This window comes from Myotis brandtii, unplaced genomic scaffold (assembly GCF_000412655.1).
Source record: "Myotis brandtii unplaced genomic scaffold, ASM41265v1 scaffold199, whole genome shotgun sequence".
Classification (NCBI taxonomy): Eukaryota; Metazoa; Chordata; class Mammalia; order Chiroptera; family Vespertilionidae; genus Myotis; species Myotis brandtii.
This window is the reverse complement of record NW_005357414.1, coordinates 1,168,247-1,195,269: the sequence shown is the minus strand read 5'-3', so window position 1 is coordinate 1,195,269 and position 27,023 is coordinate 1,168,247. Positions and strand designations below refer to the sequence as shown.

General features: G+C 38.6%; 1 long non-coding RNA gene across 1 annotated transcript; it reads right to left on the bottom strand.

Moving 5' to 3' along the window:
- Positions 1 to 23: 23 nt before the first annotated feature.
- LOC106725929 lies at positions 24 to 19,773 on the bottom strand. Its single transcript, XR_001361938.1, has 3 exons — positions 19,763 to 19,773; positions 9,917 to 9,921; positions 24 to 89 (listed from the first exon to the last, which is right to left on the bottom strand). It is a non-coding gene; the product is annotated as an uncharacterized LOC106725929 (long non-coding RNA).
- Positions 19,774 to 27,023: the final 7,250 nt, after the last annotated feature.

The following is a 27,023-nucleotide window of genomic DNA, read 5'->3' as shown; positions in this document are numbered from 1 at the left end:
TGGCACATAATCGATAATGTTTATTTAGTTGATCAGGTGTTTTATCTTCTAAGTCTGCTCTCCTACAATTTTCCACCCACTTCTGGCATCTGGCTGGATCCCTCGGGAACCTGAAGAAGGCCAGATCCAACTGAGTGCTCTTCCGCGTGCAGTTGGGGGCCGCCCAGAAGTTCAGCATCTCAGAAGTTCAGCATCTCAGAAGTTCGGCATCGTCATCCGCCCACGGGCCGGCTCGGCGCTCCCCTCCCGCCTCCTCAGGGCAGCCCACCCGCCCTTCCGGCCAGGGAGGGGAGCCTGGCCGGCTGGCCAGCTAGTCAAGGCCGGCCTGCCGGGGAGGAGGGGCGGGCAGGCGGAAACTATTCTTGTATTATTATTTAGTAACTAGAGGCCCAGTGCATGAATTTTTGCACAGGTGGGGTCCCTTGGCCTGGCCTGCGGGGATTGGGCAGAAACCAGCTCTCTGACATCCCCTGAGGAATCCTGGATTTCGAGAGGGCACAGGCCAGGCTGAGGGACCCAATCAAGGCCAATTGGGGCCGAGGATTTTCTGCGGGAGGACTCCAGGACAAGTCTGGTCTGTCTCACCCAGTCCCAATCGGCTGGACCCCAGCAGCAAGCTAACTTACTGGTCTGAGAATCTGCCCCCTGGTGGTCAGTGCAAGTTATAGTGACTGATCAAATGGTTGAAGGAACAGTTGGACACTTAGCATATTAGGCTTTTATTATATTGGATTACTGTATTATTTTCCATATGAGCAATTGTAAACCTACTTTTGCCCCACCCTGTATAATCACAAGACTGGCTACTGGACTGGTGTGAAACCCTCCTTCCCAATCATACAATATCTTAAGGCTCTTTTTCATTTACTTTGAAATGGTGAAGAGGCTGTACTAGAGGAAATGTGGCCAGTCAGCAGAGCAATGGCCAGGGAATTCTGTAAGGTGCTTTATTTTAATTCCATTTGATCAGCATTATATGGCTGCAGGTTAATCTCTCCATAGGGTTTATAGTCAGCTCCAAGCTCCTTTTCTTTTTACCATAAGTCTACAACCCTTTCACTGCTAATTAGTATCTCTTAAGGAAAGGACAGGAAAAGGAAGTGCAGTTTAAAGGAACTGGTCTTTCTTCATAAGCAATGTTTGGCTGGTTACAGAAGGAGATTGAAAATTTGACAGTCTCATTTTAAGGTATTAAAATAACTGCGAACTTCAATTATCCAGGCTCTTTATGTTGCCTCCTCCATGTCTTCATTGGCAGGTACCTGCCGTTTTATTTATTTTAAATCCCATTACAGCCTTTTTTTCGATCTAGAGGAGAAAGAAATATTTCACATATTCACATCATTACAAGTATAACTTTTTCCTCCAGCATAACATGAGGTTGGTATGTCAGGAATGCAGATGTTTGTCTATATTTGTGGATTCCAGCCTTTTTCACAGTCCCCTTGTTAATTGTTCTGTCAGGCGGCTTTTGACTTTTACAAAATAAACCTGACCTGTGTGTCACTGCCTTTTTAAACAGAATTAAATCTCAAAGAATAAGATGCCTTAAAGGACCTATGGTAGGAAAAAGAAAAAGCCTAAGTCAATGGAAATGGAATGAGATTGAAACCTTGGCGTAAAATTACTTGTAATGAATTGGAATTCTTTTCTTTTTACAAGATAATAAAATTAGGCTCCTTAATAACTATTCCTTGGGATTAAATGAATGGCCTAAGGATACTAAGGGCGATGAGGGGGTTGGCCTGTAGTGATTAGGAGACCCAGGGCTGTTGCTACAGGTACAGACAAAATGCTTAAGTATGTTTTCTGAATAACCAAAAGTTACTGGTGGTTAACAAAACTGATGGACCAATTTTAATCAGAATGACAGAATTATTTGAGTCTGTGTGGAGAAATTGCATACATCTATATATCAAAATGAATAACTTAAATCAATCATTCATATGTTTATGTTTCCATGGTACCAAGCATGAAGAACTGGAAAACAGCCGAATAACCAATTCAGTTCTATTTATTTTACCTTGATGCCTCTGCAAATACTGTAAGTCTTTTAAGGATAGTCAGCATGCCTGATATTTCCTTTCTCTTCCACACAATACCTACCATATAAATAGCCTGCAATAACTGCTTGATTAAATGTTTTATAAATAAGTTTATATCAGTCTGCAAAGCTATCTGTGGCAAGGATGTCTAAATGATTCTCTCAAAGATTCCTGCTTCCATCCCATATTGTAGGGTTGCTGCTGCATAGTGGCTATCAAGCTATGAACTGCATTTCCAGCCCCTCTCACATCTAGATAGGGCCATCTCACTAATTGAATTTTAGAGGAATTGCTTTGTCATTTTTAGGCCAAAGTAGTTAAGAAGCAATTACTTTAGTCTATTTCCCTATCTACTGGCTTAATGGAGAGAACTCCAAGTGTTCAGAGAAGGTCAGAAGTATGAGATGGAAGGATCTGGGTGCTTGATGCCCATGTGGAAGCCCTTCACAACCAAGAACATTCACATTGGACTGTGAAATAATTTTACTGTGTTATGCCACTAAGAATTTGAAATTTGTGTTTAGAGCAGCTAGTAATATCTTTATTAACACACTGTGAATGTTAGTATCTAAGGTCTAAAATAATCTCTTGGAGGTCACTTCTATTGTCTTCATGGAATCAGCAGAAAGGGGTAATAGGACATTCTGATAGGTCTCTGTTGCCTCAGCACTGTCATAAAGTATTTGTGCTAGATGTCTTCTATTTGCCCTGTTCAAATCCTCTCTCCATTCTTCTTTTCCCTGCTCTCTGTCCTCTGTAATCTGAACTGTATGGATTACATTAACCAGCTCTCTTGCCCTCTGGCATTTGGCTGAGTTTGGCTAACAGAAAACTCCCACAGGAGGTCAGAGGGAAGGAGGAGAGTGAGGGCAGAGTATTGATTCCTTTGGATCCTTCACTGTGAGGTTTTCTTGGAGTGGCTGTGTCCCTCAAACAAAGGTCAATGCTCCTCTCAAGGAAGCCTTCTCCACACCTCTCTCTCCTTTTCCATCCAGCAATCACCGTTCACCTTGTGCCTTCAGGCCTAGGGCTGGTAATAGCTTTGTTGCTACTAGCTCTGAGTTACTGCACTATCCATTATGTGTCTCCTATATCAAATCCACTTTTATATAAATAGCCCCTTTTATATATTAACTAGAGCAGGGGTCCTCAAACTTTTTAAACAGGGAGCCAGTTCACTGTCCCTCAGACCGTTGGAGGGCCAGACTAAAAGGCTCTCCTAACTTAAAAAAAAAAGGCCCTACTAACTGCAAAATAAAAAAAAAAAATAGACCTCCTAACTTCAAAAAAAAATAAATCCTAACTTGTTCTTACCTTGGTCCTTAGGCAGCAGCAGGCTCTGCACAGGCAAGCTCGTGACTCGTCCGATCACACCCGAGACTGAGAGGAGGAGTTGAGAGACAGAGAGAAGGAGGGGAGTCGGAGAGTGCGGCGCACATTCCACACATGCGCACTGTGGGCCTGGGACGAGTCGGCTGCTAAGCAACTGGCGGGCTGGATAAATGTTTTTGGCGGGCCGCATGTGACCTGCGGGCCATAGTTTGAGGACCCCTGAACTAGAGGCTTGGTGCACGAAATTCGTGCATGGGTAGGGTCTAGGCCTGGGCCTGCACCCTCTCGCAATCCGGGACCTTTCAAGGGATGTCCAACTGCCGGGTTAAACCGGCAGTCGGACATCCCTCTTGCAATCCAGGACTGCTGGTTGCCTCCCTGTGCGGGGCGATGTGGAGAGATGGGGGAGCCCTCACTGGCACCTGCCTTGGCTGGCCTAGGGACTGCAGACTGGGGGCAGCTCCTGCATTGAGTGTCTGCCTCCTGGTGGTCAGTGCACATCATAGCGACTGGTCATTCCACCGGTTGTTCTGCCGTTCAGTCAATTTGCATATTAGGCTTTTATTATATAGGACTATATCTCACAATTGGGGAAAAGATCCTCTTAGGTTGACATCTCTTGAATTCTCTTAATTTGAATGTGCCATCTGCTTTTTGTTGAGACCCTGGCTGATAAAGAGAACCAGCATTAGATGCTCACAAGACAATCTCCATTAGTCAATATGAATCTGCTAATCTCACCCAATTCTGGTTCTGTACACTTTTTGTAGGGCTTTTCATTTTCTTCCACAACATTAGCCAAAGCCACTGTGGACAGTGTAGCTCAAAGTAGCTGGCTATAGGTTTGATGTTTCTTAAAATGTTATGCATGTGAATTTTGCTTTTTACACTATATCCATGCTTTAAAGAAATGGAGCATAGTAGTTGGGAGTAACTGGCATCAGTAAGGCTTCAAGTTAGCTTTCAAGATAAGATGTCTCTACCACTTATTAGCAATTACTTTAGGCAAGTTACTTTGTCTCTATAAGCCTGAGTTTCCTTATCACTAAAGTGAGAATAATAACAATACCTACCTTATGTGATTGTTTTGAGGACTAAATGCTTGACTCATATTAAGTGCTCAGTAAATTTAACTCCACAAACCATATATGCTTGACTAAAATTGATGCTCCAAGATGGTCTTTGTTTAGCCTATGAATTCATATACTTTCTTTTTTTGAACTTTCAAAATTTTTATTTATTTTTTTAAACATTTCTTTATTGATTAAGTTATTACATATGTGTCCTTATCCTCACATTACCCCCCATACCCCCCACTCATGCCCTCACTCCCCTGTTGTCTGTGTCCATTGGTTAGGCCTATATGCTTGCATGTAAGTCCTTTGGTTGATCTCTCCCCCTTACCCCCCACCCTCCCCTACCTTCCCTCTGAGGTTTGACAGTCTTTCAATATATAACCACACATATCTTAGTTTGAAAAGCATGCATACATTTGCTAAAGTTAAGTGTAGTAAAAGCAAAGCAGCTGCAAGGGCAAAATTGCTGACATTTGATTTCTCAGAAAAAGGAACAAAAGAAGGACAGAGAAATGAAAAAAAGGAAGGAAGGAGAGAGGGTAGAAGGGAAGAGAAGGATGGAGGGAGGAAGGAAAAATGGAGATAGAAGAAGAAATGTCATCTTCAAGAGGCTGTATAGAAAAATTATGAGAAAAAATGAAACAGAAAAAAGAGGCTGTAAAGTATGACAATTAAGAACATAAACCGCATTTAAAAACCTGGCTCTGTTACTTGTCAACAGTGTGAACTTTAGACAAGTTGCTTAACATCCATGTGCCCAGTTTTTTTAAATCTGTAAAGTGGGAGATAATAATAGCATCTGTCTTATAGGCTTATTGTAAAGATTAAATGAGTTAACATGTAAAATACTTACAACAGGACCTGGAACACAGTAAGTACTATGTAAATGTTTATTATTATTTACTATTTCTAAGGGAAATTCAGAACTTGTATTCTTTTACACATAATTTATTTTGCACTTTCAGCCATTTCTTTTTATTTACAGTTTATGTGCAATGCAAATCAATTACATAACATGAGAAATTACTATGAATAAAGCATAAACATACAAACACAATATACAATCCAAAATAGATGTACTGCATTTAGGTATTAAACAAAATGGAATATTCATTCTCATACACAGCAGCTTGAGATCTACTGGGTATGGTCTTCCTGGGTGGGTTTCTAAAGATAGAGAAATAATGATCTTGGTTATCAAGACTACTGTGGCCATATTAGATACTGGAACATCTAAGCATCAGAGTGTGACCATGTGAACAAAAGATTTAGAGAGTGTCTTTTTAAAAAGGTTTTCTGCATCCAGGCAGTTGTGAAAAGATTTAACTTCCCTGGCTGGTGTTGCTCAGTTGGTTGGAGCATCATCCCATGCACATAAAGGTCACTTGTTCAGTTCTCAGGTTTGGTTTCTGGTAGGGATGTGTGCAGGAGGCAACCAATTGATGTTTCTCTTTCCCTTTCTCTCTCCTTTACTCTCTCTCTCTAAGATCAATAATAATTTTAGAAAACAACATAAAAATATTGACCAAGAACAGGAAGTATTCCAAATATGGCTACTCTGATTCATAGTTTTTTTTGATGTACAGAGTCTAAAAGTTTTCCGGAATTTAATGTAAGCTTCCAGTTTTCACTTCCGAAATACTTAATTTACAGTTTTGATTATTTCATATATTTACCTTTTCAATTTTAATATTTGTCAATTTTATCTTCATAATCAATAATTTTAAAGTGTAAAAAGTATTTAACATATGCAGAAGTAAAAAAGCATTTTGAAATTAGTTGAGGACAGTATAGTGCTAGTGTTTGGAATAGTTTAGCTAAATGAATCTGTTGCTTTTATTGAATAGGAATAGGTGATAAGTGTATAAGCAAAATTTACTCATTATGCCTGGATTTGGGGTAGATTCCAATCCCTCATTGTCCTGGCACATGTCAATTACTACACAAAAAGTCAAATGCTGTGTCAAATCCAAAGCCTGAGAGGAAAGAGTTCAGTTCCCAAGAGAACAGTGATAGCTTAACAATATTTAACTTTATCTAGAGTTACATTGGCATTAAATTAGTACTGTGAAACAATACATTGAGGATTTATAGGAACACCTGGAAGTTCCTTCTAATGTACATATAAATAGAACCATAGCTTTTTGCATTACCTAACTCTCTTATGACCTTATAACTTTAATGAAGCAAATGAAAAGTGTTCCAAATTCCATCCTTTATATCTAGATAAGTCTTAATTTTCAAGGTAGAATTGTGTGTCCATATCTCTTAAGCCATATTTAAGGAAATCATCTCTGAACTAGTGTTGGATGTGTCTCTTCATTTTACAGATGAAACTCCAGCAGATTTAATATTGGCACACACCATCTAATCAAACCCTGTACATCAAGCATCTCAAACTCAAAGGCTCACGGGCCAAATAAACAAGGTTTAAGTTTATGTGGGCCGCAAAAAAATAAAAGCTTCAATTTTCATAGAAATGTAGGTTTATTTCGATAGAGATATGCTGAATACAAAGGGGTGAAATAAATGAGTCATCGTTAACATAAAATAATAGAACATTTTAATGAAAATTAATATTTTTTCTTAAATATTAACTTACCAGACACTGAATAACTGCACAAATTAATAAGTGTAACACAAATAAACCTATTTTTCTTGTTCTCCAAAAGCGAAATATTTCCTGTTGTGCACCAACAAGTCAGTCCAAGACTAATGATGTGGCAATCGGCTGCTAAAATATTCGCTGCTAGTATGAGTGGAGAGAAATGGTGTACCTGTGCATAAGGTGCGTAAGGGAAATGAATGCAACACGATTCTAGTAATCAGTCATTAGCGAATGTTGTAGTTCGTTATTAATAATTATATATAAGAGGATATTGTAAAAATTAAGTTACAAAATTTTTATTAAAATGTTTCTTACATACCATTATATTGGCTGGGCTGCAAAAATATTTGTTGTGGGTTGCATGTGGCTCGCGGGCTGCGGGTTTGACATGCTTGCTGAACATGCTTTTCAAACCAGTCAAATTTGAGATCTTCAACATTTTCTGTGCCAATAAAATTAGGTGTGGGATTAGCATATTCAATGAAGATTTGTTTTGTTCTGGTCATACTGGATGTCTAGAGGACATTTGGCTTGGGTGTAGAAGATGGAGAAGTATAGATGTTTCTTGGCCTGAGTCTTTTAATGGTAGAGACGTAGAAGAGCAAACAATATCACAAAGAGACTGGCTGTTGACTACAGAGCACTGCCAATAACCCTGGTGCTGGCATTTGCTGCACTTGGGGTAGTTGAGGTATTGTGGGAAGAGTTACTTGCAAGTGTTACAGCAGTTGTTTGATTTGAATAAATCTGCATGGGTAGGAGCAGTGCCAGAAGAAGCAGCCTTCTTTTTTCTTCTGTGCTATAAAAACCCATGGAAATTCACATTTTGGTCACATTTCTGCATAGAATCAAACACCTTTTTCATGCTAATTATCAAAAGATAAATATTTTTCCCAGTAAATATATCAGGACCAGGAGGAAATATGTGAACTAATTTCAGTGCCATAGTTTAAGGTTAGAAATTAGGACACTCAATAAAGTTTCCAGGAGAGATGAGTCCAGGGTCCCACTTAGTCAGGAGTCAGAGTTTTTTAAGCCATGTTCTAAAACTTAGGCTGAGAATCCAAAGTCAGTAAAAGGGTCAAAGTCAAGTGGAGGCTGAAATAGAGTTAGCCACCAGAACAACCCTGAGGATGGTTATTAAACAAATAATGATAAGCAAGTTGTTCCTGACCAGTCAGTCCAGAAGATAGCTATAGGTCAATAAAGGTTTGACTCTCCTTGAATAAAATTAGGAGACTAGCCATGATATGATGAGCCATGACATATATCAACCAAGAGATCAGTATTTGCCTGTTTTTTCTACCTACATGTTACAGGTAGAAATTCTGACTCTAAGTCAATCTGACAAATTGAAAGCACAACTATTAGCATAATATCTACTAATAAAGTAAGCCACACTTTGATAAAAACACTGGTTTGTAATTAATATCAAAGTAGTTAATTATCATTATTAGTGTTTGAAAACTGCTTACCCATTCAAGTTTGTTAATTTTTGGCAGGGAAAAGAAGAAGGAGAACAAGAAGAAAAGGATGTGTGTTTTGGCCTAAGATGTAGAACCTATAGTAAATTGTTGCTATTATCTTGGAAAACTTTTAAAAGTTAGATCATGTAAGTATGCAAACAATACTACTAGTCAATTCTCAGCTAACAGGTAGAATACATCTAAACTGTTTCTGGTCAATTCAATCAAAACAGCTGACTACTTTTGTGAATATTATCTTGGCTTAAGGAGAGCCATCTTTGAAACATGGTTCATAACACATGCAAGCTTGTCTCTGATTTTGCAAACAAGTTTGCAATAGATGGAGTCTCTTTAGACTCAGACAAAATCTACAGGCACATGATTGAGCTGATTGTATTTGAAAAGGCTATGTTTCTAAACTTTCCCAGCTTATTCAGATGACCCCATAAACCAAGGGAATAGAATTTCTAGTTCTCTGCCATTGAGGGGTCATGGTCCTGGGTTAATGAGTTGGAGTCGCCAGTTTTCCATCATGTCTGATTCATGAGCTCTGTCTAGATTCTGTTTAAATCCTTCCTTATTCACCAAGGACACTGTCTTCTGCGCACACAACAAAAGCGAGAAAACCTAATGAGAACTAAGTGGAAAATGAAGAGTTGTTTCTTCTTCAGATTCATTTTGGCTCCAGTGTGAGTGCACATGCTTGAGGGTGTGTTTTTGTAAACCTCCCTCCCGCCTCTGCCTAAGTTCCTTAGTTGGCTTACCCTATGGTTGTGACTAAGTTGGAACAGTCCTCCTGGGTGTGCCTTTTTCTTTCTGGAGAGAGTTCAGAAGAAGCAGATCAGATAGTTTTGACTTGGAGCAGACTAAGGTTGGGGTTGTTATCCCACTATAACCCTTTATCCTTGGGATAACCAATATTTTGTCTTCTAAGTGCCCTCACCTTTGAGTGTCTGCTAGGATTTTAGAAGACAGGGAGAAAGAGAAGTTTTTGTTCCATGGCACTGTTTTTTTATTTTATAAAATTTGGTTACATGTCTAGGATCCAGTTGTTATTTTCAGGGTACAGTTAAGAAAAATGTCACAATAGACTATCTCTAAACATATGTACATGTTGCTTCACTCACAGAAATCTATTTTTCATTTTACATGTTGTTCAGAGTTGGTCTGCATACTTGTTAGTCCTTGAGAGCCCCAAAGGACAAAGTGTAACATTTGTATACTAAAAGCAGTTCAAGAATAACTCAACAATCTAATTCAGACCTCAAAAGGAATTATGTTAATGACCATTAGTTACTCTTTTGACTACTATAACTCTGACCTACCTACAGTTTCCTATCTTCCTATAGGCTTCAAGGCCCTTTGCCAGGGTCCTAGGCACTCTCAGACTTTTTCTTGCCCAAGTTGTTTCAATAAGAAGTCAGGCTTCTTTTATTTTTCCCAAGTTCCCTTGAGTTCACTTTCCTCCTTCACATTTCTTCCAACTATATTGTCTTTCTTTCTAGAATTGGCTACATGGACAAGTAGAGGAGGTAGCTGTGAGCTGTGATTTGAGAGGCACCAGGTGAGGCACCACCAGACAGCACCACACAATAATTTTTACTGCTTAAATGCAGTGTCTCTTCTAAGAGCCACACCTACTAACTGAGATCCTTTCTTTTCTTGCAGCAGCAAAGCCTGAGCTCTATGCTTATTTCCCTTTCCTTCATAGCCACTCAACTTGGACTCTTTCCCCTTAAACTTGGTTTCAGAGTTGATTGCAATCTCCTTTGCTGCTCATCTTTCCTGATGCTTCTAAGGATAAGCCATTTGGGGATCTAGTGTAGGGGTTGACAAACTACAATCCACTGTGCAAATCTGAGTGAGCCCTTGCCTGTTTCTGTAAATACAGATTTATTGGAACACAGCCACATCCATTGGTTTATGTATTGCCTATCATCACTTTTGCATTATAATGACAGAGGTGAGTAGTTGTGATAAGTGATTATATATGGCCTACAATGCCTGAGATATTTACTAACTGTTACTTGCAGGAAGTTAGCTGACTCCCTGCTCTAGAAGTTTGGAGGCTAATCTTTACAAGAGAATAAGCACAAATAGCGAAGATGGAGACAAGTTGTAAAATTTACAACTTTTTATGTAATGGCTTCTGGTAAACTGTTTCTGACTCCTAAAATAGAAAACCCAAATCCAGATGGGCTTGAGGTGGTTGCTTTCAATTCTGTTGCTGAGCCTCACCCCTTTGCTCCAGGCCTTATTTTCCTCTTGGATGTATGAATGGGCAGGTGGATTCAACTCCATGAAGATCCATATTCCCAGGGTATAGTCTCAAGATACAATCCAAGCCAAAAAATTAGATCCTCATTTACACAAAATAGGCAATTTATATCTATGGGATTCCTAGACTGCATGACATTTAGGCACACTAGGTTTCTTCTTGCTCTCTGCACCCCCGACACTCCAACTCATCTAGAAATATATTTACATGGGCATTTTGCTTATTTTTTTAAATCTTGGATTAAAGTATAAATGTGTTCTGGAAAAGGTTGCCAGTTAACCAATAGAATCTTGGTTTGATTCTTTTTTAAATTTTTTTTTGTCAATCTTCACCTGGGGATATTTTTTCTATTGACTTCTTTTAGAGAGAGTAGAGGGGAGGGAAAGAGGAAGAGGAGGAGGTGGAGGAGAGAGAGAGAGAAGAGAGAGACACATCGATTGGTTGCCTCCTGAATATGCCCCCACAACTCGTGCTCCAACCGGGCCATGGATTGAACCTGCAACCCAGGTACATGCCCTTGACCGGAAATTGAACCCCTTGACTCTTTGGTGCATAGGCCGATGTTCTAACCACTGAGAAACACTGCCCAGGGCAAGGTTTGATTATTTTTAATAGTGTCCTACCAGAGGACAGAACTCTTAAGTATAAAGTGCTGTCTGCTTTTGAACCTCTATATTCTCCTTTTCCCAGAGCTGAAGCTACTTGATTCCCTCCTGCCGCCTTTAGCTCCATTTATTCTCCAAGACCAAACCTAGCCTTAGTCAGGATGGATTAACAGTGTCCTAGTTTAATACACTAGGTAAGGGCATTAGGTTAACCTAATGGCAAACTCTGACTTTGTGTTCCAGCTCTAACTGCCCTGCAGTCTTATTTCCTAATTATTCATTTTGTCTTGTTTAACTATCTAGTATTTCTGATTCCACTTTATCTATGTCCTCTTGGGACAAGCACCTTGTTATAAACCCCTAATCAGCTGTCAGGGCCCTGCTATCTGCCTACATATTTCCTGGATATTGACTTCTTACCTGGATTTCCACCATTATATTCTGGATAACCAGTTGTCATATTCTGTCCTGCCATGGAGAGAATTTCATTTTAGCTCCCCCAGTGCCTACTACTGAAACATTAAACAAATGATTAATGAGTTGCACAGAATATTCCATATCCTTTTCTTAGAGATGAACATTAATTAATTTGGTGGCTTCCATCTCCCTAATGACTATCCATAAACCAGCCCACAATGGATTAGAACCTTGGGTATCTGTGAACACCAGCCTTAGATGAATAATGAAGTATCACAAAGTCAATGAAAGCTCATGGAAAATTTTACTCATCTGACCTTTTTTAAGGCTGACTAATGTGATTTTCATGGCTATTTTTGTTTTGTCCTGTTTACATTCATAGTATCATTTTTGCTTGCTTTTCTTACTTTCTTTTCAAGTTGTCTCTTTTTATATTTGTGCACCTTGCTTCTGATGACTGAGAAGTAGGGTGAAGATTGCAGCATGAGGACTTACTACCCCCAGGATGGTTTACCCTGGTGTCAGTTGTGGGGTTATGACTTAAAGGGTAAAGTATATCCCTAGTCTCCCCAGCATATTAACCCATGCCATCCAAGAAAGGCAGTAGGAATGAGAGACAGAAACCTGAAGAAAGAGTGAGAACCCTGCTTTATCTTCTCTTGAAATGACACCTAGAACAATTCCTGACAGTATATATACTCATGAATGCATTTGTTAAATAACTAAATTTAAAAATGCTGGTTTAACCCATTCATTCAGTTAACCTTATCTGTAGATTGTTAGTAATGGGGTTTGTTTGTATCAGTAATCTCCTCTGACCAAAGTAATTAAATCTTTATCCTTCGATTGCCCTAACTGTAACACACAGTGATAAAACACAGCTTGTGAAATTGAAGAGCATTTGAATTTTTCCCTAAAAGAGAAGTGTTTTAAAAGCAACATCAGAAACTTTGAGGTGGGGTGACAGCTTATATTTATGGCATCCAATAAAATGCCTTGCTTGAAAAGAACATCACCTTCCATGAGAGACTTGGATGACACGCGGGTGAATTGAGATGGCTGTAAGTTAAAAACACTGGCTTGCATTTCAAAACATCTTGAGCTTCTAAGGCACAGTGTGCCTGGCCTTGTCAGATAGATGAACCCTTCCACACTGGATTGTTCACGATGCCTACCAGCTACACCTAGTGGGCTGAAGCTGTGGTGCAGCCCAAAACTGGTTGAGAAAATTTTCTGCTGTCTGTCTGACCTTATCTTGGCCAATTTTAAGATGCAGTGACAATTCATCAACTTATAAAGTTATACCTCAGAGACATTGTGGGTTTGGTTCCAGACCACCACAATAAAGTGAGTATTGCAATACGATAAGTTGTAATCTTTTTGCTGGTGGAGGCTTTTGCTTTCAATTTGTAAAAAACACAACATCTGTAAAGTGCAATAAAGTGAAGCACAATAAAACAAACTATGTTTGTAGTCTTTTTGAGTGATTGATTATCTTTTTATAGTTGAGGAAACTCAGACTCAAAGAGGTTAAGTGACCAATCCATCAATTACCCAGATAGACTTGGGATTAAACTCCAATTTGGCTTTCCTGATTCCCTAGTTCAGGGGTCTTTTGATCTCCCCATGCTGCCATCTTGACTGCGGTGACACTGCTCATTCTTTTTTTTTTTTTATACTGCTCATTCCTAATGGGCTAGTTTGACTCTGGCTGTTTTACCACTGAGGTTATATCTGCCTGACATTATAACCACTGGTTGAAAAGAAAGAAAAAAAATAGTCCATGTCTATAGTCACTTAACTGACTGATTACTTTACCAAAATAACTACATGTACATGTGGGTAAGCAAAACAGAAGTTATCACTCTCCCCCAATGGAGCCACCTCTCCACAAATTCTCCATGTAGGATGAAACAATTTAGCTAATTGTGCTGGAATATAACTTATTACCTAGGAAAGCAATCTGATATATTTTATGCTTTCTTAAGTTTGCTCCAGAACAATTCTGAGGCCTTTGCTCTCATTAAGAGCCTATCTAACTACTTACCTAGTTAAGATTCTCCAATGACCTTCTATTAATACATAGGTAATCAACAAACATTTACTGCCAGCTATATGCAAAACACTCTTATAGGCACTAGGGAGGCAAGTCTAATACTTATCAAACAGTCATAAAGCAATACAATAGTTACACAGCCAAGTGCTAGTGTAGGCATTACTGATTATGAGAAGAGAGAGGTGTCCTTAGTCTGTGGCAGTCAAGGAAGGCTTTGCAAAAGATATATAATGTTATCTAGGCTTCCAAAACTTGTTAGGATTTTGATAGGCAAAGGGAACATAGAAAAGTATTTTCAAGTAGAGAAACATCATAGGAAGTATAGGAATGAGACACAAAGGAGTTAGGGCAACCATGAGGTAATTAGTATAAATGGAGCACAGTGTATGATTGGGAGGGGTAAGCTCATCCCAAACTCCTCTGTCTAGTATTCAAACTTTATATTATCTTCCCTCATGTAGTCATGCTACAATCCAATGACTTTTCTTCTTCCTAAAGAATAGGCTAAAAGACCATTATCCGGATGAAGTCTAATGTCCTAGTGGTATCATCGTCCTCCATACCCAACTGGGACCAAAACCAATTACATTCCAAAAACTGAGAGGTAACGCCACAAAGCCTATTAAAACAGTGTGAGCACCCAAAAAGGCAGATGTAGGACATTACTGCTTAAGTGAATGTTTTGTCTTAGAATGAGCAATGTTGTTAGGGGTCATGGAAACAGTTTTGGAAACTTTGGATACTAGAATTAATTGCCTTCAGTTTCAAAAGGGCCTATTTATCTTTCTCATTTATAGTCAAAATTCTGTGAAAGGGAAAAGTTGCTCCTAAATAATGGCAGAAAATATCCCATGGTTTTGAGAATGAGCTGGCTCTTTATGGAACTGATCCACCTCTTGAGCAAGCTGTGTGTGGTATATGGTCTGAGACATTCTTTTCCCCAGGGTTCCCATTACTGCTTCAGGTCCTTTGTCAAGCCAACAATTTGGGAGTTTTCTTCAAATAAGGCTCCAGTACTTATTAAAAAAAAACCCCTTAGTTGCATGGTCTTTCATCTAAAGATGGCCCATCTTGTGTGTGTATGTGTGTGTGTGTGTGTGTGTGTGTACACTTCCTATCATTAGCTGAATTTTGATGATCTGCCTGGGGAATACCTGATAGTGAATAAAATACAGTCAGCTCATTTCACCAGTAAGTAATGTACTCTCTGGTCCACCACGTGAAAATGAGCTTCTCAGATATTTTTGGCTGGGATGTTTTCTAGGGAAGAATAACTGAGACTGCTGACACTTTTCAGAACAAACCTCTGATGTTTTTGAAAGCTGCTTCAACTGGCTTGTTTTAGGATAAGCTTGTACACCATGTAAGGTGACTGATTCCACAATCATCCAACTATGCCCTTGTTGTCATGTTTGCACACATCAGTGTTGTTGATGTTTGATTGAAAGCTCCTAGCAGAGTTCCAAATAAAGGGACAAAGCATCTTTCCTCATTATCAAAATGGCCATAGAGTTGCTTGAAAATAGATTTGGGTCAATATGGTTGGCTGTGCCTCCAAGTTCCAGATAGATATTGGAGTGCGTTAGCTAAGTAGGATATGAGATTTAAAAAAGTAGCAAACATTTAGATATTTCTTTATATTGGTTTATTTACCAAAGTCTACCCAGAACCAATTAGAAAAATGGTGACTTTTCTTTCTTTATGCAACTAGATGCATATTTGAAAAGTAGTTGAATTTCAAGCATAAGTAATCCTGACATTCAATGGCAAAATTGTGTTTATGTATTTAGCGGTAGGAGCTAAGGTTGCTTTTCCCCTAAAATGAGGATTCTCAACCTCTCCCAGAGGAGGGATTGTTGTGGATAGACTCCCTAAGCTCTCTTGTGGTGTATGCCCCACGGGAATGTTAGAGATGTCCATCTCAAGGTTTTCACCAGGAGGAGATTTAGGGAACAAGTCACACATGGGACAGGTCCTTGGAAAGCCCAGGTCTAAAACTCTGAGGGTTACATATGCTATATCCTTCCAATCTCATTTCTTCAAGGATGAAGTTCCTTCTTGAGTGGCTCATGCATTCTTGACAGCATCTTTATCTGGCTGTCTCTTGATTACAAATTAGTTATTTATTCAGTTGATGTCTTCATTATAATCATTCTCTTCCATTTCTGTAATTTACCTATAGGCATTATGGTTTAGTAATAGCTCCCAATTTGTTCACATCTCCCTGTTCCTTGTTTAATCTCCTTCCACACTCATTCTGGGGTTGGTTGACTGACTTGCTTTGGCCATTGAGACAGTAACACATGTAATGTCAACTGAGAGTTGAAAATTACTTGCTCATTGAATTTTCTCTCTTTCACTGCTTACAGTGAAGAAGAAAATGCTAGTCTCCTGAATAAAGAGATATATAAGATCCAGTCACCCCTATTACTCCAGCAATAGTCTACCAACTGTCAGACATGTGAGTGAGGCTATTCTAGATCTTCTAGCTCACAAGCTAAAAACCATTGCATAGCACAAAAGAATCCAGCAGAGATTACTTCAGCTGTATTAGATTAGAAGAATCATTAGAGCCAATATTAAGGTGTGGCAAGAGTCATGCCTAGAACATGAAATTTAAGAAGGCATTTACTCTCAGGATCATGCAAATGCAGGGCTGATAAATGAATGACTCTAAGAGTTAGTGTCTCCTTAAATTTTGTGCCCTAGGCATGTTACTTGCTTCATCCTAATCCCAGCACAATGAACCACTCAGGTGGCCCACAGAATTATGAGCCAAATAAATGGCTGTTGTTTTAAATCACCAAGGTTTGAGGTGATATGTTTCACAGCAATAAACAGTTGGTATACGTTGATTACCTCTCTCTGTCTCTCTGTCTTTGTCTCTGTCTCTCTCTCTCTCTCTCTCTCTCTCTCTCTCTCTCTCTCTCATGTGTTTTAGAATACCAGAATAAGCCCTGAAGGAATTGAACTGAAAATCTAACCAAGTTCTTGAGCTCCTTGAGAGCAGATCCCCTGATGCAGTGGATGAACAAAAAGTTTTCTATGTGTGCTATGAATTCCGAGTCATTGCTTATTCTTCTTGTGTCTTATTTTAGGGGATGATGGTGCACCATTCTTTACACAACTGTTTTTCACTGACTTGATTCTGGCAGGATGTAACAGGCTTATTTTTCTATACCTGGCTAAATTGAATCAACCCACAATCACACCCTTGGTCTCAGAAGCACTCATTAACCTTCTAAGCAAACTTGATCCTTGTGTCTGCTAGAACCTTGGTAATGAAGTGTGAGGTTCAAGGTTCAGACTTCTTCTCGTGGTCCGTGGTCCTTGTCCTACGAAGTTTGAAGGATGAGCTATAAACTCGTGGACACAAAGGCTTCTTTAATAAAAAATCTGGAAGTTTATTGGAAACATATACAAACTCCATCTGGGCAGAGGTATCCCTAAAGGGGACCCCCTGGGAAGGGGCCCCAAATAGGAAAAGCCTCCTCTTTCTCTCTCTCTCTCTCTCTCTCTCTCTCTCTCTCTCTCTCTCCCTCGCTCTCACTCTCACTCTCACTCTCATTCTTGCTCTTTCTCTAATGTAAGGAAAATTTAAATCCAAAAATATGATATCTAAAAATATGTAATCTAAAAAAATCTGTCTCATGTCCCTTTGTCTCCAGTTTATATATGCTGTAGTCCTTTGTTTGAAGCTGACCCTTTCTAATTGGACTCTCCTTAATTTAGGACCCCTATGCTTTCCTCATTGGTCATTTTGTTACATAATATCAGTTTCAAAGGCCAAAGTCCACGTGCTAACCCCCTCTTTTTCTCCCCTTATCTTGCAACATTCCTCTATTCTCAGTGAAAATATGTTTCCTTCCCATTATCCTGTGACATTTCTTTATCCTTTGTGAATGTATGTCTTCCTCCCCCCTTATCCTGTGGCATTTCTCTATTCTCTGTAAGATAAGTATTTTGGGTCTCCAAGCCTCCAACTATGCATTCCTCTCCCATGGACCTTCTTTATTCCCTAAAAACTCCTTAAACCTGCCTATTTTGTCCATAGAATTCCTTTCAGTAATGACAATGTTCTTTGGGCTTAGCTGAACATATGGCTCTTGTCTGCCCTCTCCATGGTCATCTTCTATTGTGAAGCTAAAAGAAGCTAGATTAATATAACCCTATACCATTTTATCCTATGAAAGAAAACCCTTTGTTAAAATAACAGTATCCATTGTTGTCTCTAAATAGAAAATAAAATTTAAAGAAACATAATTTCTCAGATACACTAAGTTCCCTTTCTCACAATAGACCTCAAATGATCTACCCTAGATAGTATTTACTCTGTTTGATAGAGAATCTTTCTCACACAATCAGAAGTCAAAAAGCTGGCCCACAGATCCCTTTTTGTGTATTTCAGGCAAGTCAAGCAAAACTTCTATGCTCTGATGAGTTTGCCCTGCTTGCAACTCATCAAGTGCTTTTCTTTTATTTCTAATTGCGTTAGTGAAAGTTCTAACTTGTGACCACATCATACTAACTTCAGGGACTTAAAGATTTCTCAACTTTTTTTTAAATAAAAGGAATAATCTGTTCTTTTCACTTGGCTCTTTCCACCTTTTCCTTTTTTGGGCCTTTCTTGAACCTTACACTTTCTGGACCCTAACAAATTACTAAAGAAAAGGCATGATCCATGACTTGACCTTTAGACATTTTGAAATGGTTTCTTTCCAATCAAGCCTTCTCTGGACCTAAAACAGCTGTCTTCCTTTTGTTGCCAGGCAAGATTGGAATACATGTTCCCAAGAATTCCTGGTTCCTGGAGTATTACATTTTCACCCCACATTACACTTACGGTTGCTTATTTATCTACAGCAGAATGTAAGTTTCTCACTAGTAGGAAAGGTATCTCATTTTTCTCTATATTCTCAGCACAATTCCTTACACATAGTAGGTACTCCATAAATTTGGTGGAATTATTCTATGAATGAATGAATAAATGAGTGAGTGAATGAATGAATCAACAGGACTGAGAGTTGAATCTGAAAAAACCGTTGTTACCTTTCAGGGCATATAACAGAGGTTAAGAACAAAGGACTTTTGAATAAGACTGGTTTCAGTTTCTAGCTCTAAATCATACTAGCTGTGTGGCCTTAGGCACATTACTTAACCTTTTGGTGACTAAATTTCTTTGTCACTTGACACACTGCTTGACAAATAGTAAATAGGTACTTAAAATGGTAGCCTCTCTCCGTAGTGGTAATAATAGAAGCAGTAACCACAGCACCCTTTGGGCTTTCCATATGAGGTTGGCTTTCACTATGCATGGCAGTGAGAGTGTAGTGACAATGGGATAGTTCTGCAATAAGCTACCTGAAGAGTGGAAGCAATTTCCTCAGTGGTTGAAATAAAGTACAAATATCCAGGGTTAAGTAGTTATTACACTTAGCAAAATTCATGTTGCCATAAAATGTCTGCTCTTTTTAAAAAATATGTTTTTATTGATTTCAGAGAGGAAGGGAGAGGGACAGAGAGATAGAAAGATCAATGATGAGAAAAAATCATTGATCGGCTGCTTCCTGCATGCCCTACACTGGGGAATCAATGGACCTGCAACCCTGGCATGTGCCCTGACCAGGAATCGAACGTTAACCTCGTTCATAGGTGGTTGATGCTCAACCACTGAGCCACGCTGGCTGGGCTGTTTTTTTTTTTGTGTGTGTGTGTGTGTGTGTGTGTGTGTGTGTGTGTGTTTTAAATATCAACAGACCAGAACGTTTTTACACCAACAGGATAAGAACCATTTTGGAATTATTGCTGTCCTTCCAAATAGCCACCTTGGAGGAAAGTGCATACATCAAAGCACCTGCTACTGCCTGATAATTTTGGACTTCTTTTTTAGGAAATGGTTTCATAACTGATTTATGAGACACATAAAAAATGAGGTTTTTCATATTTCAATTGGAGTCATACGCCATATGCTATGAACATACATTCTGTCCTATGACCCCAGTCTTCAGCACTGGCCTTTGACCCTGATGACCACACTATCATTTCCCAAGAACCCAGCTTCCATTGTGACAGATTTTCTAATCAGTGGGGAGAAAGTATTCTTTTATGTTTGCACATAATTGTTCTAGGAATGAGAAAGTGCCATCTTTTGTTTCCTAATATATTTTGAGGTATTGGGATAAAGTATTTTTTAAAGGGGAAAATGCCTTTAAGTATTTTTATTTTTATTTTTGCTAGCTAAGAAGGTGATATTTCATATATATATAAAGTCTATCTCTATATATAAAAGCCTAAGCGACCATTAAGACCCATGGACCAGTCACTATGAAGTGACCACCAGGGGGCAGACGCTCAATGCAGGAGCTGCCCCCTGGGCAATCCTACAGCCAACCTCCCACGGCAGGCCAACCTCCCACAGTCCCTCCCTTCCACCCTCCAGACCCCCGCTGGCTGGGTGGTCAGTGCGCTCCCACAGCCAACCTCCCGTGGTCCCTCCTCCCAGACTGGGCAAGAAGACCCTGATTGGCCCTGATCATAGGCCAGGCCAAGGGACCCCACCATGCACAAATTCGTGCACTGGGCCTCTAGTATTAAATAAAAATGTTTAATATTTTCTACTTAAAAATGTAATATATTCCATCATAACAAAAACTAAAGCAGTATATGAAGAAAAAAATAGTTGTTTCTCCTCTTCCTCCTCCTTCAATTATGTCCCTCAAATGTAATAACTTTTATCAGCTTGATGTGTGCATTTTCATACTTTTCTATATGTACAAACAAGCATAAACACACAAGCCTTCCCCCTTTTTTGGTTTTAAAAAATGAGACCACAGTATATACACTATTTTACAGCCTATTTTTACTTACCAATATGTCATGGACATTTTTTTGGGTCAGTGTTATAGATCTAATTCATTGAAAAATACCTGCAAAATATTCTGTTAAATGGATGTACCTTCATTTAGTGATGGATATTATGCTGTTTTCATTTTTTTTTTTTATTGCTTAAAGCATTACAAAGGGTATTACATATGTGTCCTTTTTTTCCCCGCCCTTGACAATACCCCGGCTTCCCCTACCCCCCCAGTGTCTTATGTCCATTGGTTATGCTCATATGCATGCATACAAGTCCTTCGGTTGATCTCTTACCCCCCTCCCTCCTGCCCCCCAACCCTCCCCAGCCTTCCCGCTGCAGTTTGACAATCAGTTTGAGGCAGCTCTGCCTCTGTATCTATTATTGTTCAAAAGATTATAATGGTCTCTATTATCCATGAATGAGTGAGATCATGTGGTATTTTTCCTTCATTGACTGGCTTATTTCACTTAGCATAATGCTCTCCAGCTCCATCCATGCCGTTGCAAATTGTAAGAGTTCCTTCTTTTTTACAGCAGCATAGTATTCCATCGTGTAGATGTACCACAGTTTTCTAATCCATTCATCTACTGATGGGCACTTAGGCTGTTTCCAAATCTTAGCTATGGTGAATTGTGCTGCTATGAACATAGGGGTGCATAGATCCTTTCTGATTGGTGTTTCTGGTTTCTTGGGATATATTCCTAGAAGTGGGATCACAGGGTCAAATGGGAGTTCCATGTTTTGTTTTTTGAGGAAACTCCATACTGTCTTCCATAGTGGCTGCACCAGTCTGCATTCCCACCAGCAGTGCACAAGTGTTCCTTTTTCTCCACATCCTCTCCAGCACTTGTCGTTTGTTGATTTGTTGATGATAGCCAGTCTGACAGGTGTGAGATGGTACCTCATTGTTGTTTTGATTTGCATCTCTCGGATGATTAGTGACTTTGAGCATGTTTTCATATGTCTCTTGGCTTTCTGAATGTCCTCTTTTGAAAGGTGTCTATTTAGATCCTTTGCCCATTTTTTGATTGGATTGTTTATCTTCTTTTTGTTAAGTTGTATGAGTTCCCTATAAATTTTGGAGATTAGGCCCTTATCAGATATAATGTTGGCAAATATGTTCTCCCATGTAGTGGGCTTTCTTGTTGTTTTGTTGATGGTTTCTTTTGCTGTGCAGAAACTTTTTATTTTGATGTAGTCCCATTTGTTCATTTTCTCTTTAGTTTCAACTGCCCTAGGAGCTGTATCAGTGAAGAAATTGCTTTGGCATATGTCTGAGATTTTGTTGCCTTTGGATTCTTCTAGAATTTTTATGGTTTCCTGTCGTACATTTAAGTCCTTTATCCATTTTGAGTTTATTCTTGTGTATGGTGTAAGTTGGTGGTCTAGTTTCATTTTCTTGCATATATCTGTCCAATTTTCCCAACACCACTTATTGAAGAGACTATCTTGGCTCCATTGTATGTTCTTGCCTCCTTTGTCAAATATTAATTGAGCATATTGGTTTGGGCCAATTTCTGGGTTCTCTATTCTATTCCATTGATCTATATGCCTGTTCTTGTGCCAGTACCAGGCAGTTTTGAGAACAGTGGCTTTGTAATACATCTTGATATCTGGTATTGAGATCCCACCTATTTTCTTCTTTCTCAGGATTGCTGCAGCTATTCGGGGTCTTTTTTTATTCCAGATGAATTTTTGGAGAGTTCGTTCTAGATCTGTGAAGTATGCCGTTGGTATTTTAATGGGAAGTGCGTTGAATTTATAGATTGCTTTGGGTAGTATGGACATTTTAATGATGTTGATTCTACCAATCCAAGAACATGGTATGTTCTTCCATCTCTTTATGTCTTCCTCTATCTCTTTTTTCAACGTCCTGTAGTTTTCTGAGTAGAGGTCTTTTACCTCTTTAGTTAAGTTTATTCCTAGGTAGCTTAATTTTTTTGGTGCGATGGTAAATGGGATTGTTTTTATAATCTCTCTTTCTGAAAGTTCACTATTGGTGTATAGAAATGCCTCAGATTTCTTGGCATTAATTTTGTATCCTGCTACTTTGCCAAATTCATGTATTAAGTCTAGTAGCTTTTTGATGGAGTCTCTAGGGTTTTGTATGTATAATATCATGTCATCTGCAAATAAGGACAGTTTTACTTCCTCTTTTCCAATTTGGATGCCTTTTATTTCTTCTTCTTGCCTAATTGCAATGGCTAATACTTCCAGTACTATGTTGAACAGGAGTGGTGAGAGTGGGCATCCCTGTCTTGTTCCTGTTCTTAGGGGAAATGGTGTTAGTTTTTGTCCATTGAGTATGATGTTGGCTGTGGGCCTGTCATATATGGCTTTTATTAAGTTGAGGTATGATCCTTCTACTCCCACCTTGCTGAGAGTTTTTATCAAAAATGGGTGTTGGATTTTGTCAAATGCTTTTTCTGCATCAATTGATATGACCATGTGGTTTTTTTCTTTCAATTTGTTTATGTGATGTATCACGTTTATTGATTTGCGGATATTGTACCATCCTTGCATCCCTGGAATAAATCCTACTTGGTCATGGTGTATGATCTTTCTGATGTACTGCTGGATCCGATTTGCTAAGATTTTGTTGAGGATTTTGGCATCTATGTTCATGAGGGATATTGGCCTGTAATTCTCTTTCATTGTGTTGTCTTTACCTGGTTTTGGTATTAGGGTGATGCTGGCTTCATAGAATGAGCTTGGAAGTGTTCCTTCCTCCTGAATTTTTTGTAGTAGTCTGAGGAGGATAGGTTTTAGTTCTTCCTTGAAAGTTTGGTAAAACTCCCCTGAGAAGCCATCTGGTCCTGGGCTTTTGTTTGCTGGGAGCTTTTTGATGACTGCTTCAATTTCTTCCATAGTTATTGGCCTATTGAGATTTTTAGATTCTTCCTGATTGAGTGCTGGAATGTTGTATTTTTCTAGGAATTTGTCCATTTCCTCCAGGTTGTCTAGTTTGTTGGAGTAGAGCTGTCCATAGTATTTTTTAACAATCATTTGTATTTCTGTGGGGTCTGTTGTTATTTCGCCTCTATCGTTTCTGATTTGGTTTATTTGGGTCCTCTCTCTTTGCTTCTTGGTGAGCCTGGCTAGAGGTTTGTCAATCTTGTTTATCCTTTCAAAGAACCAGCTCTTGGTTTCATTGATTTTCTGTATTGTTTTTTTGGTCTCTATGTCATTTATTTCTGCTCTAATCTTTATTATCTCCTTCCTTCTGCTCACTCTGGGCTTTTCTTGTTGCTCTCTTTCTAATTCTTTGAGCTGTAGATTTAGATGATTTACTACCATTTTTTCTTGTTTTTTGAGATAGGCCTGTAGAGCTATAAACTTCCCTCTCAGGACTGCTTTCATTGTGTCCCAAAGGTTTTGGATTGTTGTGTTTTCATTGTCATTAGTGTCCAGGATGTTTTTAATTTCTTCTTTGATCTCATTGGTAACCCAATCAATATTTAATAACATGCTATTCAGCTTCCAAGTGTTTGAGTATTTTGGGTTGTTTTTATTGTAGTTTATTTCTAACATTATGCCATCGTGGTCTGAGAAGAAGCTTTTTATGATTTCAATCTTCTTGAATTTGGGGAGACTTTGCTTGTGACCCAATATGTGGTCTATTTTTGAATATGTCCCATGAGCACCTGAGAGGAATGTATATTCCATGGCTTTGGGGTGAAGTGTTCTGAAGATGTCAATTAAGTCCATCTGATCTAGTGAGTCATTTAGGATTGCTGTTTCTTTGCTGATTGTTTGTCTAGCGGGCTTATCCAGTGGTGTCAGTGGTGTATTAAAGTCCCCTACTATGATTGTATTGTTGTCGATCTCTCCTTTGATATCTTCCAGGAGTTTTTTTATGAATTTGGGTGCTCCTGCATTGGGTGCATATATGTTTACCAGGGTTATATCTTCTTGTTGTATTGATCCCTTTAGTATTATGAAGTGGCCTTCCTTATCTCTGGTTATGGCCTTCACTTTGAGATGTATTTTGTCCGATATAAGTATTGCTACCCCAGCTTTCTTTTCCTTTCCATTTGCGTGAAAGATATTTTTCCATCCCTTCACTTTCAGTCTGTGTGAGTCCCTTCTAATGAGGTGGGTCTCTTGTAGACAGCAGATGTATGGGTCATGTTTTTTTATCCATTCAGCCACTCGATGTCTTTTGGTTGGAGCATTTAGTCCGTTTACATTTAAAGTTATTATTGAAAGGTACTTGTTTGTAGCCATTTCTTTTTTTGTGTGTGTGGCTGTTTTCTTTCTGAGCTTGTTATTTCTTCTTTTTACACCAGTCCCTTTAGCATTTCTTGCATGGCTGGCTTGGTGGTGATAAACTCCCTTAGCCTTTTTTTGTCTGTGAAGCTTCTTATTTCCCCTTCAATTTTGAATGAAAGCCTTGCTGGATAGAGTATTCTTGGATTCAGTCCTTTGCTTTGCATCACTTTGTAGATTTCTGTCCATTCTTTTCTGGCCTGATGTGTTTCTGTTGAGAAATCATTTGATAATCTAATGGGAGATCCCTTGTATGTAACTTTCCGTCTCTCTCTTGCAGCCTGTAAGATTCTCTCTTTGTCCTGAACATTTGCCATGGTAATTATGATGTGTCTTGGTGTGGGTCTTTTCGGATTCACCTTGTTTGGGACTCTCTGGGCTTGTGTGACTTTTTTCTTCCCCACCTCAGGGAAGTTTTCTGATATTATTTCTTCGAATAGGTTTTCTAATCCATGTTCATCTTTCTGTTGTTCTGGCACCCCTATTATTCGTATGTTGTTTCGTTTCATGTTGTCCCAAAGCTCCCTTAGGCTCTCCTCCTGTCTTTTAATTTTTTTCTCCATTTGCAGTATAGTTTGGGTGTGTTTTGCTTCCTTGTCTTCTAATTCACTAATTCGGTCCTCCGCTTCTCCTAGTCTACTGTTGATACTTTCAATGGAGTTTTTTATGGCAGCTATATCACTCTTCATTTCTTCTTGGGCCTTACTTAAGTTGTTGATTTTTTCATCTGTTTCTTCTAGCTTCTTGCATATGGTATTGAATTTTTCATCTGATTCTTCTAGCTTCTTGCATATGGTATTGAATTTTTCATCTGATTCTTCTAGCTTCTTGCATATGGTATTGAATTTTTCATCTGATTCTTCTAGCTTCTTGCATATGGTATTGAATTTTTCATCTGATTCTTCTAGCTTCTTGCATATGGTATTGAATTTTTCATCTGATTCTTCTAGCTTCTTGCATATGGTATTGAATTTTTCATCTGATTCTTCTAGCTTCTTGCATATGGTATTGAATTTTTCATCTGATTCTTCTAGCTTCTTGCATATGGTATTGAATTTTTCATCTGATTCTTCTAGCTTCTTGCATATGGTATTGAATTTTTCATCTGATTCTTCTAGCTTCTTGCATATGGTATTGAATTTTTCATCTGATTCTTCTAGCTTCTTGCATATGGTATTGAATTTTTCATCTGATTCTTCTAGCTTCTTGCATATGGTATTGAATTTTTCATCTGATTCTTCTAGCTTCTTGCATATGGTATTGAATTTTTCATCTGATTCTTCTAGCTTCTTGCATATGGTATTGAATTTTTCATCTGATTCTTCTAGCTTCTTGCATATGGTATTGAATTTTTCATCTGATTCTTCTAGCTTCTTGCATATGGTATTGAATTTTTCATCTGATTCTTCTAGCTTCTTGCATATGGTATTGAATTTTTCATCTGATTCTTCTAGCTTCTTGCATATGGTATTGAATTTTTCATCTGATTCTTCTAGCTTCTTGCATATGGTATTGAATTTTTCATCTGATTCTTCTAGCTTCTTGCATATGGTATTGAATTTTTCATCTGATTCTTCTAGCTTCTTGCATATGGTATTGAATTTTTCATCTGATTCTTCTAGCTTCTTGCATATGGTATTGAATTTTTCATCTGATTCTTCTAGCTTCTTGCATATGGTATTGAATTTTTCATCTGATTCTTCTAGCTTCTTGCATATGGTATTGAATTTTTCATCTGATTCTTCTAGCTTCTTGCATATGGTATTGAATTTTTCATCTGATTCTTCTAGCTTCTTGCATATGGTATTGAATTTTTCATCTGATTCTTCTAGCTTCTTGCATATGGTATTGAATTTTTCATCTGATTCTTCTAGCTTCTTGCATATGGTATTGAATTTTTCATCTGATTCTTCTAGCTTCTTGCATATGGTATTGAATTTTTCATCTGATTCTTCTAGCTTCTTGCATATGGTATTGAATTTTTCATCTGATTCTTCTAGCTTCTTGCATATGGT